The sequence below is a fragment of the Pithys albifrons genome, chromosome 34 (assembly GCF_047495875.1).
Source record: "Pithys albifrons albifrons isolate INPA30051 chromosome 34, PitAlb_v1, whole genome shotgun sequence".
NCBI lineage: Eukaryota > Metazoa > Chordata > Aves > Passeriformes > Thamnophilidae > Pithys > Pithys albifrons.
Genome location: NC_092491.1, coordinates 1,764,780 through 1,778,421, shown reverse-complemented (window position 1 = coordinate 1,778,421; position 13,642 = coordinate 1,764,780). Strand labels below are relative to the sequence as shown.

The window sequence follows — 13,642 nt, the reverse complement described above, 5'->3', positions numbered from 1 at the left end:
GGCACTGTCTCCCATACATGCTCCTGGAAAAGCTGGTAGCCCATGGCTTGGACAGGTGTACCCTCTGCTGGGTCAGGAGCTGGCTGGAGGGCTGGGCCCAGAGAGTGCTGGTGAACGGGGCTGTGTCCAGCTGGGGGCCAGTCACCAGTGGTGTTCCCCAGGGGTCTGTGTTGGGTCCAGTCCTGTTTAACATCTTTATTGATGATTTAGATGAGGGGGTTGAGTCCATCATCAGCAAATTTGCTGATGACACCAAGCTGGGAGGGAGTGTCGAGCTGCTGGAAGGCAGGAGGGCTCTGCAGAGGGATCTGGATAGCCCTGAGAGATGGGCTGATTCCAATGGGATGAAGTTCAACAAGGTCAAGTGCAGGTCCTGCCCTTTGGCAACAACAACCCCCTGCAGCACTCCAGGCTGGGCACAAAGTGGCTGGAGAGCAGCCAGGCAGAGGGTCCTGGGGGGACTGAGGGACAGGAAGCTCAACATGAGCCAACAGTGTGCCCAGGTGGCCAGGAAGGCCAATGGGATCCTGTCCTGGATCAAAACTAGCGTGGCCAGCAGGCCCAGGGCAGTGACCCTTCTCCTGGACTCTGCGTTGGGGAGACCACACCTTGAGTGTTGTGTTCAGTTCTGGGCCCCTCAGTTCAGGAAAGAGATTGAGGGGCTGGAGCGGGGCCAGAGAAGAGCAACGAGGCTGGAGAAGGGACTGGAGCACAAGTGCTGTGGGGAGAGGCTGAGGGAGCTGGGGGTGTTCAGCCTGGAGAAGAGGAGGCTCAGAGGTGACCTCAGCACTGTCTGGAACTCCCTGAAGGGAAGTTCTGGCCAGGTGGGGGTTGGTCTCTTCTCCCAGGCACTCAGCAATAGGACAAGGGGGCACGATGGGCTCAAGCTCTGCCAGGGGAAATTGAAGTTGGAGATCAGGAAAAAATTCTTTGCAGAGAGAGTGCTCAGGGATTGGAATGGGCTGCCCAGAGAGGGGGTGGATTCCCCATCCCTGGAGGTTTTTAAATGTGGATTGGACGTGGTACTGAGTGCCATGATCTGGTAAAGGGACTGGAGTTGGACCAAGGGTTGGACTCGATGATCTCCGAGGTCTTTTCCAACCCAATCCATTCTATGATTCTGTGATTTGCATTTCAAAGCCTCTGTGATTCTACTCCTCCAGTGCAGCTCAAATCTGGGATCTGGAAACTTATGCCCAGTTCTACAAGAGAAGTTAAAGATTGTTGCTTCTTCCAAGGCAGCCAACAAATGATACCAGGAGCAGCTGTTTCCACAGCAGCAGCATCTTCAGGCTCCTCAATTCAGCCACTCCGGGTCTCTCAGGGGAACTGATGCAAGGCAAGGGTTAACCTGTTAAAAGAACAAACACAGAACTGAATCCCTGGATGATCTTCAAGACCTGGCTGCCTTGTTAATGCTTTTAAATACACACCTGCATGGTTGCCCCAGTAAAACTCATCCCTTTCCACTGCAGACATAATTTCCCTTGGATATTCCTTGGCCAGAACAGAGCTGATCCTGCATCCCACAGGGTCCCAGTGGGAACGAACCTCCACCTCCTGCCCGTGCCCAGGGAGCTCCAGGAACGCTGGTTGGAGCTGCCCCAGCTCCAAGGGGCACCTGCAGCAATTTGTCAGGAGTTGCCTCTCCATCAAAACTTCAGAGCCTGTTGAATGTCCAATAATCCTCCTGCCCACAGGAATACCACACCCTCCAATCTTGGTATTTTTAACAGAATGGGCCATTCTCACTCATCTCTCTCCCATACCCAAGAGCAATGTCTACTTAAAAGCCTCATACAGGACAAGCAAGACACATCCTGCCCTTGGGATGGGCTTCAAATCCCATCCTGTGGAATTCAGGCAGTTCCATTCACCTGAACTGAGGAATCCAGGGAGCAAAGGGCCACCGAGTAAGGACAGATCATCTTCAAGCACTTAAGAAAACAGTAAAAAATCCAACAGAAACTTGAAGCCTTTCCTAAGCTCCCTCCCAACATAAAGACTTAATACAAATTTAACATGAAGCAACAAAACAAAACCTCACCCACAGACATCCCAATAAATGACACCAGATGAAACAGCAGCACATTCAATCCACTTAAAAAGTGTTGACAATATATTACTCTGCACCTCAAAAGCAGATAAAACTCAACAGGGAAATACTCCCAACATCCAAATGCACCAGAATTTACACCAGGAGGCTCCTGTGTTTAACCAACTTTACTTTGTAAAGAAGTAGTTACATTCATTTACAGAACTCATTCTAACAAATATTTCTGCTCCCACTCCCAAAACTACTCATCAAAATGCACACTCCAGACTCTCTGGTCTCTCTCACTGCAGGAGAAACTCAGGAACTCAATCAGACCAGACACAAACAACACTTCCAACTCATTGAAATTCTCTTATACTGACAATCTAAACTGCAACATATGAGAAAAATCATTCTGTGTTGAATACTTTTATAGCTGACAAATTAAACAGCCAGAACACTTTGGGCTTGAAAAACCTGACAGAACTTGCAGGTAAAACACAAAATGTGTGTCCAGCTGTGTGTATGCACACACACACACACACACACACACACACACACACACACGCATTTACAGCCAGATTTACAGATAAAATACATGCAGCAATCTAATCCTGCAAACTAAACAGACAATTGCAGAAAACCCCTTCCTTCTCACCCTCTCTTTCCTCCATCCAAGTCTCATTAATGCTCAAGTGCCTACAGGGAGATTTATTCCCTTTTAATGGCATTTTTGTCATGTGCCCAACTCAATACAGGAGGAAACCCCCAATGCATCCCCATGGCCACAAAATGCACAATCCAAACTGAAAACATGGGCTGTACATGGCACTGACCAGGCATTTTCCAGGAAAAGCAGCACAGTTACTTCTCTGTTTTCAGTGGAAATGGAAAACCAAATTCCGAACAGATGGGAGGATTAGAACCTTTAAGGGCTCCACCTCTCCCATCCAGATGCCACCGTGGGCCTTGTGGCTTCCCACAAAGCTCTGGACTCAACTTTCCTCTTGAACAGAAAAAGCCTCCCAGACTTCACATTTTAAACTCTTTAATGGTGCATTTTCATGCTGCCTTTCCAGGCCAGTTTACTCAGAGCAGGACAGGGCAGCCTTGCCAAGGTGGGATGGCACAGCCTGCTGGGTTGCTTTGGGCTTTTTAACCACTAATTCAGCTTTGCACACAACAGGGAAACATTATAAAGGCTAAGACATCAAATCCTCAAACAAAGAAATGTATTCCATGAATCCAAGGGAGATGATTATCCTCTGCATGGGCCTTCTGGCACAACTGCACACATGGGTGGGAATTTGATGTTTTATTCTTACACTGGACATTTCTTTCTTCTTGACCAACACAAAGGAAATTCCCTAGACCAAAACTGACCCAAAACTGGTGCAGACTTGCTGGTGAGAATCATTGCTGCACAGTAACATTCCTTTCCCTGAGCCTCACACACCAAGTTCTTTTCTCCCTCCAAACAGGAACAAGCCAAGAGGAAGGGATGACCTTGAGGTTTGCCCTCTGCCTCATGGCCAGGTGAACACCAGGGCTCCTTTGGTGGCCTTTCTTCAGCTCTCAGACATCTACAGCTTTTGCCACAGCAGGCAAGGGTGAGGTGTCACAGAAACCACTGAACTGGCAGCAAATCTTGGGTTTAAGGGCTGAGGTGTCACAGAAACCACTGAACTGGCAGCAAATCTTGGGTTTAAGGGCTGAGGTGTCACACAAACCACTGAACTGGCAGCTAATTTTGGGTTTAAGGGCTGAGGTGTCACACAAACCACTGAACTGGCAGCAAATCTTGGGTTTAAGGGCTGAGGTGTCACACAAACCACTGAACTGGCAGCTAATTTTGGGTTTAAGGGGTGAGGTGTCACACAAACAACTGAACTGGCAGCTAATTTTGGGTTTAAGGGGTGAGGTGTCACACAAACCACTGAACTGGCAGCAAACCTTGGGTTTAAGGGGTGAGGTGTCACACAAACCACTGAACTGGCAGCTAATCTTGGGTTTAAGGGATGAGGTGTCACACAAACCACTGAACTGGCAGCAAACCTTGGGTTTAAGGTCAGCACACACACTGGAGTACAACAGTCTTTCAAGACTGGAGAGCCTTCCTGGAAAACCCAACTCTGAACCCTGGGGCACTTTGGGTGGGGAAGCCAAGGGCAACAGGCTCCTCTGGAGAGTCTTCTCTAAGGTCCCAGCATCCTTCCAACTGCCTGCAGGGATGAGGAGGGGGATGCTGGGCCAGGCACAGAGCTCTGTGTCAAGGGAATCCCTGGGAATAACTCCCAGCCCCCCCAGTCCCCGGGGCTGAAGGACAAGCACAGCACGGGGGATGCACCACTGGAGTCCCTCACCCAGACCTCACCTGCGAGAATCCCAGAATCCCTGAGGCTGGCAAAGCCCTGCCAGCCCCTGGAGCCCACCCTGTGCCTGGTGCCCACCTTGGCAAAGCCCTGCCAGCCCCTGGAGCCCACCCTGTGCCTGGTGCCCACCTTGGCAAAGCCCTGCCAGCCCCTGGAGCCCACCCTGTGCCTGGTGCCCACCTTGGCAAAGCCCTGCCAGCCCCTGGAGCCCACCCTGTGCCTGGTGCCCACCTTGGCAAAGCCCTGCCAGCCCCTGGAGCCCACTCTGTGCCTGGTGCCCACCTTGGCAAAGCCCTGCCAGCCCCTGGAGCCCACTCTGTGCCTGGTGCCCACCTTGGCAAAGCCCTGCCAGACAACAGAGCCCACCCTGTCCCTGGTGCCCACCTTGGCAAAGCCCTGCCAGCCCCTGGAGCCCACCCTGTGCCTGGTGCCCACCTTGGCAAAGCCCTGCCAGCCCCTGGAGCCCACTCTGTGCCTGGTGCCCACCTTGGCAAAGCCCTGCCAGCCCCTGGAGCCCACCCTGTGCCTGGTGCCCACCTTGGCAAAGACCTGCCAGCCAACAGAGCCCACCCTGTGCCTGGTGCCCACCTTGGCAAAGCCCTGCCAGCCCCTGGAGCCCACTCTGTGCCTGGTGCCCACCTTGGCAAAGCCCTGCCAGCCCCTGGAGCCCACCCTGTGCCCAGTGCCCACCCTGGCAAAGCCCTGCCAGCCAACAGAGCCCACCCTGTGCCCAGTGCCCACCTTGTCAAAGCCCTGCCAGCCCATGGAGCCCACCCTGTGCCCGGTGCCCACCTTGGCAAGAGAGATAAGAAGGTAAGGAGATGGATTGTCTCTGGAACAATTAATTTCCAAGAACTAAGAGGGCAATTTGGCCAAAACGCTGCAAGTATATAATAAATACGGGGAATAAAGGTAAAAATGGGAATTTTACACTTTATAGACACTTTTCCCAGCATTTTCTTCTTCTTTTGAAATATCTCTATGCTGAGAATGGAGGAGCTGGAGAGAAGAAGTCACTAAGCTCAGCAAGGAACTGAGCTCCAGGAGATATGGCCACAGGGCCCCTTAATCTTTCCTGTCTGTGATTATCTCACTCCAAGTCACAGGTAGGAAAATAATCCCCTGCAGCACAGGGCACTGATGGGAAAGGAAAGAGAAGCTCAGACTCACAGCTCAAGTGTTACAGCTAAACCCATTGCAGCACTTTTTTTCCCCCTTCTACGTCTTACTTGAGGCCCAGGCAGTTTAATCTGCATCGATGTCTGGGAAGTTTCACTCAAACAGTCACCCAGCCCAAGAAAGTTTCCTCTCTCGTGAACAAAAATGAAATGCTCAACTAGTTTTATGCAAAGTTGGGTTTTTTGGAAAAAAGAAAGTGTGAGACATTGCCTGAAAACTCAAATACTGCAAACTCAAATACAGCCAAATTTCAAAGGAGTAGCACAGACACTAACCCAAAAGTGAGGAAAAACACCCCCAACCAGAAGGCAGAACAGGTCCCTTTGCAGACCCTGCTAAAGCCATTCCAGATGTTCAGCTGATGAGCGTGGCTGATTTGCCTGCACATGTCAGCACAGGGACAGAATCAAACCATCTTAGGGGTACTATTAAGACCACAGAATATGGTATTTTTTAATTATTACTTTGATTTTATTGCCACACTTTCCCACTCCTCACTTTCTCTCTGTTTTGCCCTCCCCATTCCTGCTCCCTTTCCCTAATCCAAAATTAATTCCAGCATCACTTTGGATACCACTTGCTTTGCTCACTCACTGCTGGAAGAGGGCAGTTCCCAACCCCTGTGATGGGGAGGGAAGAAGGAGAAAGCACAATGAGCAGTGAAATGACAGCAGTTCATCTCATTTTTCCATCATTCAGATATAGAATTATTCTTTGGGCATCTTCATTCCTCACGTCTCCATAATTTGGACAAAGCAGAATCCCAGAGGTTCCATTTCCACTGAGTTCTCTCTCACTGACACTAACAGGGGACCACTGGGCTCCATCCCAAGATTAATGGCAGCAAACACAGTTGATCCACCAAAAGCAGCCAAGAAAGAACCAGACTTGTTTGCCAAACAACTGGGGGACGTCTCTTTTATCCTCCCCTGTAACGAGGCCTCACTTTCAGGCAGGAAAAAACCACCCAGTGTTTAAATTACTTAGCAAGAGCTCTTTAAATATCAGCACAAGGTTAGATGGGATAAAGACTATATTGCCCTTGCTGGGTAAGTTTGACAGGTTTGGGTTAGGGTTTGGGTTAGGGTCAGGGTCAGGGTCAGGGTCAGGGTTAGGGTTAGGGTTAGGGTTTGGGTTAGGGTTAGGGTTAGGGTTAGGGTTAGGGTTTGGGTTAGGGTTAGGGTTAGGGTTAGGGTCAGGGTCAGGGTCAGTGTCAGGGTTAGGGTTAGGGTTAGGGTTAGGGTTTGGGTTAGGGTTAGGGTTAGGGTCAGGGTCAGGGTCAGGGTCAGGGTCAGGGTTAGGGTTAGGGTTAGGAAATAAAAACCTAACAAAACTGGAAGGAGCAGAGAGTTCCACTGAGATAACATTCAGTGGTGATGAACTTAAGAACATGGAAAGTACAAAAAAAATCGATTTTTTTACTAAGGAACTAAATTCAAATCAGGAAATCTCTTTCTGGCAGAGGTTTGGAAAACATGTAAGGAAAAGAAGACAGGCAGAGAGGTTAATTGGTTTGTAAAGTATTAAGAGCACCAAGATACAAAATGTCCTGGCAGGGAACCAAATCTGCAGAAGGGGGACACAGAGTCCATGGAGGGGGTGGAGAAACCAACAGAAATTGAACTTTTGAAGTTGAGGAGTTGTATTTCATTCCAAAAATAATAATAATGTTGCTCCGAGGTAATTCATGACACCCAAATGGGTTTGAAGCAGAGCTCCAGAAAACCTACACTTGGAGCCTTGCTAACCAAAAAACTGCCCTTCCCAAACATCACTTTGCCTGCTCTTCAGACAGGAACAATTCTTTCCCCCCACGTCTAACGGGAAAGGAGCAACAAGCCCCAGGCCCCAGATGCTGCTGCTGCTTTTCTTTTGGATCTCCAAGGTTCACTTCAGGTCTTAATGCCCCTGGCGCTGCTCTCACCATCAATCGTGGCCGGCAGGCCGAGGGAAAGCCCCGGGTTTGCCAAAATTCCGTCGAAACCGAACGGTCCCGAGTGAGGTGCGGAGAGAGCAAAGGCATTATTCACGAGGAAAAGGAAAGAGCTTTTCCAAAAGCCTCCTCTGGAGCGGTGTGCGAGTTGTTTTGAACCAACACGGCAGATCCCAACCGGTGTCAGGGCTGGGCGGCGAGAGGCGCTGCACGGCCCTTCTCCTGTTTGAGACAATTAGCGCTTAATTAAAAGCGACGCCAGAGCTTTAGAACTTGAGCAACTCCAGGCTCCCTTCGAACAATTGTCGGGGGCAAAGAACCCCAAAGACAACAGCCCGTGCCAGCCGCATCCCCCCGCTCCGGCGGAGCCCTCGGCGCTCTCCCAGCCCCGGAGGCCGCGGGACCCCCGGGCGGCTCCCGGAGCGCTCGGCCCGGGGCGGGGACACGGGACAGGGGACAGCAGGTCCCGCCCAGCGCGGCCAGCGGAGCCCACCCGGGCGCTGCAGAGCACGGACCGAGCAGGACCCGCGGCACAGGAGCCCCCCGAGAGCCGCCCCCCGAGAGCCGCCTCCGTGTCCGCGGCAGCGCTCGGAGCATCCCCGGCCCCGCTCCCGCGGCTCCTCCGCTCCGTCCCTCCCGAGGGATGGGGGCTCGGCTCTCCCACCAGCCGCGACCCTCCCGGGCACCCGCACTCCAACTCTATCGCCCACCTGCAGCCGAGGCGCTCCCGGCCGTGCCCGCAGCCCTTCCCCGCTCCGCCGTAACCCACCCTGCGGCTCCCGCGCCTTCTCCCGCAGCGCCGCTCGCCGCTCCCCAGCGCTGGGGCGGGCCCGGCCCGACCTGCCGCGCCCCGCCCCGGGGCTGGCACGGGACAGCCCAGCCCGGCCCGACCTACCGCCCCCCGCCCCGGGGCTGGCACGGGACAGCCCAGCCCGGCCCGACCTGCCGCCCCCAGCCCCGGGGCTGGCACGGGACAGCACAGCCCAGCCCAGCCCAGCCCGCCCAGTTCAGTCCAGCCCAGCCCAGCCCAGCCCGGGACAGCCCAGCCCAGGCATGTAGAAATAGTGGCTTTGGAAGTGTTTTTCCTGTACTCGTTTCAGAAAGCACAGCAAACCCGCACCAGCACCGGATACTTACTGAGGGTGAGCAATTCGTGCACAGGAAATTCTCAGGAAAGCCAGTTAGAGGGGACATTATAACTTATTGCTGTGGTTAATGATTTTGGTTCTGCTGCTGAACAAACTGCTTTCCACTACACAGGGACAACACTGGAGCCACAGGAAGGGGCAAGAGTATGTTGGCCCCTTCCTCTGCTGATCATTAAGTTCTCTGGAAGGTAATTATTTTTTTCTTCTCTGCTCCACGTAGCCTGGTGTCCATTTAATCCTCAGGCTGGAACTACCACATCTTACCAAAGGTGAAACCCAAGGAACCTGGAATGTTCCTGGTGGGCTCAAAGTGTGGAGCTCAGTGCCAGCACTGGCTGCTCTCCACGTGGTGCTGCAGCTGCTGGAGACACCAACACTGTTGCCACTGCATTGAATGGATTGTACATGATGGTAGAAAGAGTGACTTACTGAGCCAGCTGGATCCTCACAAGTCTATGGGACCAGATGGGATCCATCCCAGGGTGATGAGGGAGCTGGCAAAGGGCATGCCAAGCCACTCTCCATCATCTTCCAACAGTCCTGGCTCTCTGGGAAGGTCCCAGATGATTGGAGGTTGGGGAATGTCACCCCAATCCACAAAAAGGGCTGCAAGCAGGACCCTGGCAACTCCAGGCCTGTCAGCCTGACCTCGGTGCCTGGCAGGGTTATGGAGCAGATCATCCTGAGTGCAATCACACAGCACCTTCAGCATGGACAGGGATTAGATCCAGCCAGCAGGGGTTTAGGAGGGGCAGGTCCTGTCTGACCAACCTGATCTCCTTTTACAATCAGGTGACCCACCTGGTGGAGGAGGGGAAGGCTGTGGATGTGTCTATCCAGACTTCAGCAAGGCCTTTGGCACTGTCTCCCATACATGCTCCTGGAAAAGCTGGTAGCCCATGGCTTGGACAGGTGTACCCTCTGCTGGGTCAGGAGCTGGCTGGAGGGCTGGGCCCAGAGAGTGCTGGTGAACGGGGCTGTGTCCAGCTGGTGGCCGGTCACCAGTGGTGTTCCCCAGGGGTCTGTGTTGGGTCCAGTCCTGTTTAACATCTTTATTGATGATTTAGATGAGGGGATTGAGTCCATCATCAGCAAATTTGCTGATGACACCAAGCTGGGAGGGAGTGTCGACCTGCTGGAATGCAGGAGGGCTCTGCAGAGGGATCTGGATAGCCCTGAGAGATGGGCTGATTCCAATGGGATGGAGTTCAACAAGGCCAAGTGCAGGTCCTGCCCTTTGGCCACAACAACCCCCTGCAGCGCTCCAGGCTGGGCACAGAGTGGCTGGAGAGCAGCCAGGCAGAGGGACCTGGGGGGACTGAGGGACAGGAAGCTCAACAGGAGCCAACAGTGTGCCCAGGTGGCCAAGAAGGCCAATGGGATCCTGGCCTGGATCCAAACTAGCGTGGCCAGCAGGCCCAGGGCAGTGACCCTTCCCCTGGACTCTTCGTTGGGGAGGCCACACCTTGAGTGTTGTGTTCAGTTCTGGGCCCCTCAGTTCAGGAAAGAAATTGAGGGGCTGGAGCGAGTCCAGAGAAGAGCAACGAGGCTGGAGAAGGGACTGGAGCACAAGTGCTGTGGGGAGAGGCTGAGGGAGCTGGGGGTGTTCAGCCTGGAGAAGAGGAGGCTCAGAGGTGACCTCAGCACTGTCTGGAACTGCCTGAAGGGAAGTTCTGGCCAGGTGGGGGTTGGTCTCTTCTCCCAGGCACTCAGCAATAGGACAAGGGGGCACGATGGGCTCAAGCTCTGCCAGGGGAAATTGAAGTTGGAGATCAGAAAAAAATTCTTTGCAGAGAGAGTGCTCAGGCATTGGAATGGGCTGCCCAGAGAGGGGGTGGATTCCCCATCCCTAGAGATTTTTAAACGCAGCATTGGCCGTGGTGCTGAGTGCCATGATCTGGTAAAGGGACTGGAGTTGGACCAAGGGTTGGACTGGACGATCTTGGAGGTCTTTTCCAACCCAATCTATTCTATGATTCTATGATTCTATTTGTTCACAGAGCTGATTTTTTACTTTTTAACTGAGTTTTTATATTTATAAACACAGGGGACAGATGTTGCTGGTGTTGTATGCTTGGTATGAAAGGCAAATCTATTCCTGTATGTTATGTCCACTTAGGCCTGTGCTGCAGAGGCTCTGCCAAGCCCATCCTGGGCACCTGCTGCCAGGCCCTGCCTGGCCCCAGCCCAGGGACACCCGAGTGCTTTGCCTTTTGCCTGTGTCCAGAGCAGTAGAGCTGTCACATTCCCAGCTGGTTGTGCCGTCTGTCAGGCTGGAGCAAGCACTGGACTAAGGTAGTGCAAGTAAGATTCAGCCTCTGTTGCGAAGAAATCAAGGTGAAGTGACTCATTTGAAACCGCAGGAAAGTAACTGTTGATACATCTGTCAAATCAATAAATTCTATATCAAATTTTCACCTCAAACAAGTAATTTTAAGAGATTATAATGTGTTTAAATTTGTATGTGTGGCTGGGCTTCACCAATGAAGATTAGGGAAGGGCTCTCCTCACGTGGCTGTGCCCTTCCAGCCTGCACAGTGGATTTTAGGTGAGGCACAGGGTGCGCAGAACTGGCCCCACCGTTTAAGTCCCAACGTTCATCTGCCACGGCCGAGCGAGCTTGGACTGTGCCAGTGAAGTCCTCAGGACTAGAACCTACAGCCCCTGATGTTCCCAGGAGGTCTCCCATCCAAGTACTAACCAGGGCTGACCCTGCTGAGCTTCCGAGATCTGATGGGATTGGGTGTCAGGGTGGAATTTAACTGCCCTCCTGTTTAAACATAGTATTAATAACTGTCCTCACAGCTTTGAATTTAAGGTGGGGGCAAATTATGCTTTCTATTGTTGACATAAGACCCGCCTCAGAACCTCGGCTGCCGAGGGGTGGGGTCACAGTGGGTGGTGGGGGCTGAGGCCAATCCCGCCCATATTCCAGGTGCACGCTGCTGATGTCACAGTGGCCGCTGTGACCTGTGGGGCCAAGGGTACAAAAGGGAACTCTGGGCTCAGGCCCTGTGTCAGTGTTACCTGACAACGCGAGGAGAAGGAAGAGGAGGATAGAGCTGCCCAGGGAGAGCCTCACCGTTTCAGGCTCTGGCCTGTGCTGCAACATCATCCACCTCACACCGCTCAGAATCAGCAAAGGAGCACCTCAAGGTGACTGTGGTGTTCCTTGACTGGACAAGAGAAGGGGGAGAGGGGAAAAGCCTCTCTCCTATTTCAGAGCCAGCGGAGAAGAGTCTGGAGCAGACCTCAGTGTTCCAGTGTCAGGGTCTGACCGCTGAGACGCACCATGTCAGACAGGACAGAGGAAGCCCCTGGAGTGAGCGACCCAGGTGAGACCAAAGTGCCCCTCCCACAGCCGGGCAGAGGGGCTGTCAGGATGGCCAGTGCAGGGCTGGAAGTGGTGGCAGGGGAGGCAGGAGCCATCCAGCCATCCTGGGGCTGGGGCCCTCCTTTCCTCAGCAAGCAGGGCCCAGCTGGGGCAGGAAGCACCTGCTGGGACACCTGTGCCCGCAATGGCCCATCCTCTCCAAGGCCTCCAGCCCTGTCCTTCATCCAGGCAGGGACAGAGCAGCCCTTGGGGTCAGTCCCACAGGGATGCTGTCCCCAGCCCCGCAGAGGTGCCATTCCTGGGGCCATTGACTCTCTCCCTTCCAGCATGCCTGCTGTGTAAACGATCAGAGGCTGACCCGGACTTCTGCGGGCAAAAACTTGAGATTGGTGGGCTCTGTGCCCACGTGTTCTGCCTGGTGAGTTGCTCTCTGGGTTCCCTCCAGCTTTCCAACACACAGTCCCTGCCACTCTGTCCTTACAAGCGCATTGTCTTTCCTGCAGTATTTTGCCACTCACCTTCGTCAGCAAGCGATTCGCTGGGTAGGATTCCTGGGCTTTCTCCCAGAGGATATCCTACTGGCTGTCGACTGGGCGGCACAGAAGGTGAGAGCCTGACATGAGCAGGGAGATTTGTACCAGGCGAGGTTTGCTGGAGCTTAGCCCGGACCCCAAGAAAGGAAGACCAGCCCTTCCCAACAGCTCTGGGACCAGGAGGAGACCCCAGGGCTGCTGCTGATGAGGCTGCTGTGCTCTTCCAGCACTGCTTCATCTGTGGCCAGAGCGGGGCCACCATCACCTGCTGTGTAATGGACTGTGACCTGAGCTTCCACCTGCCCTGTGCCAAGGAGGCTGGCTGTGTCACCCAGTACAGGGCACCGTACAGGTACCTCCATTCTCCTCCTCTCCACCACCAGGGAAGAGCCCAGCACTTCTCACCCCACCCATCTCTTGTGTCCCCAGGTCCTTCTGCCCTGCACACAGACCACAGCAGCCAGTGGAGGTGACTCCCAAGCCGGGCACCCAATGCATCATCTGCATGGAGCCTGTGGAGGACAGAATGACTTTCAACACCATGGTGTGCCCAGAGTGCAAAAGCAGCTGGTTCCACAGGGACTGCATCCAAGTAGGAGTAGTTTCCTCACCCCCAGGGGCACAGCAGGGGCTCAGCAGCACCAGGGCCTCACTCAGCGCTGCTTGTTTCTCCTGCAGAGACAGGCTCTGTCTGCTGGTTTTTCCATCTTCCAGTGCCCCCTCTGCAGAAGCCATTGGCCATTTCTCAAGCATATGGTCCTTGCGGGGATCCAAATCCCCCTCAGGTAGGTGTCCTTCTGCCTGGCTCACGACACAGGAGGGTGCAAGTGCTGTGCCTTGCCAGGGCCTGCCCCAGCACTCTTGGCCCTGCACTGCTTTGGGAGGGCCACGTTCAGCTTCTCACAGGAGTTGGAAATGGCACAGGGGGAAGGGCAGGGACTCACCTGCCAGATGCCAGGGCAGGCGGAGCTCATCAGTTTTCCTTTTCCCTGTCAGAAGGCCATTATGGGAGGAAGGCAATGCATTCAGGGACCTGCATGTGAGGCACCACCAGTGCAATGCCAGAGAGTGCCTTTATCCAGGCGGCAGAGAGGAGGCAGAGGAAGAG

At 53.7% G+C, this 13,642-nt stretch overlaps 1 long non-coding RNA gene across 1 annotated transcript; it reads right to left on the bottom strand.

Moving 5' to 3' along the window:
• Window positions 1-1,111: 1,111 nt before the first annotated feature.
• LOC139684175 (uncharacterized) lies at window positions 1,112-8,343 on the bottom strand. The gene is made up of 3 exons (XR_011699868.1): window positions 8,230-8,343; window positions 7,511-7,741; window positions 1,112-1,351 (listed from the first exon to the last, which is right to left on the bottom strand). It is a non-coding gene; the product is annotated as an uncharacterized lncRNA (long non-coding RNA).
• Between the last annotated feature and the right edge of the window lie 5,299 nt (window positions 8,344-13,642).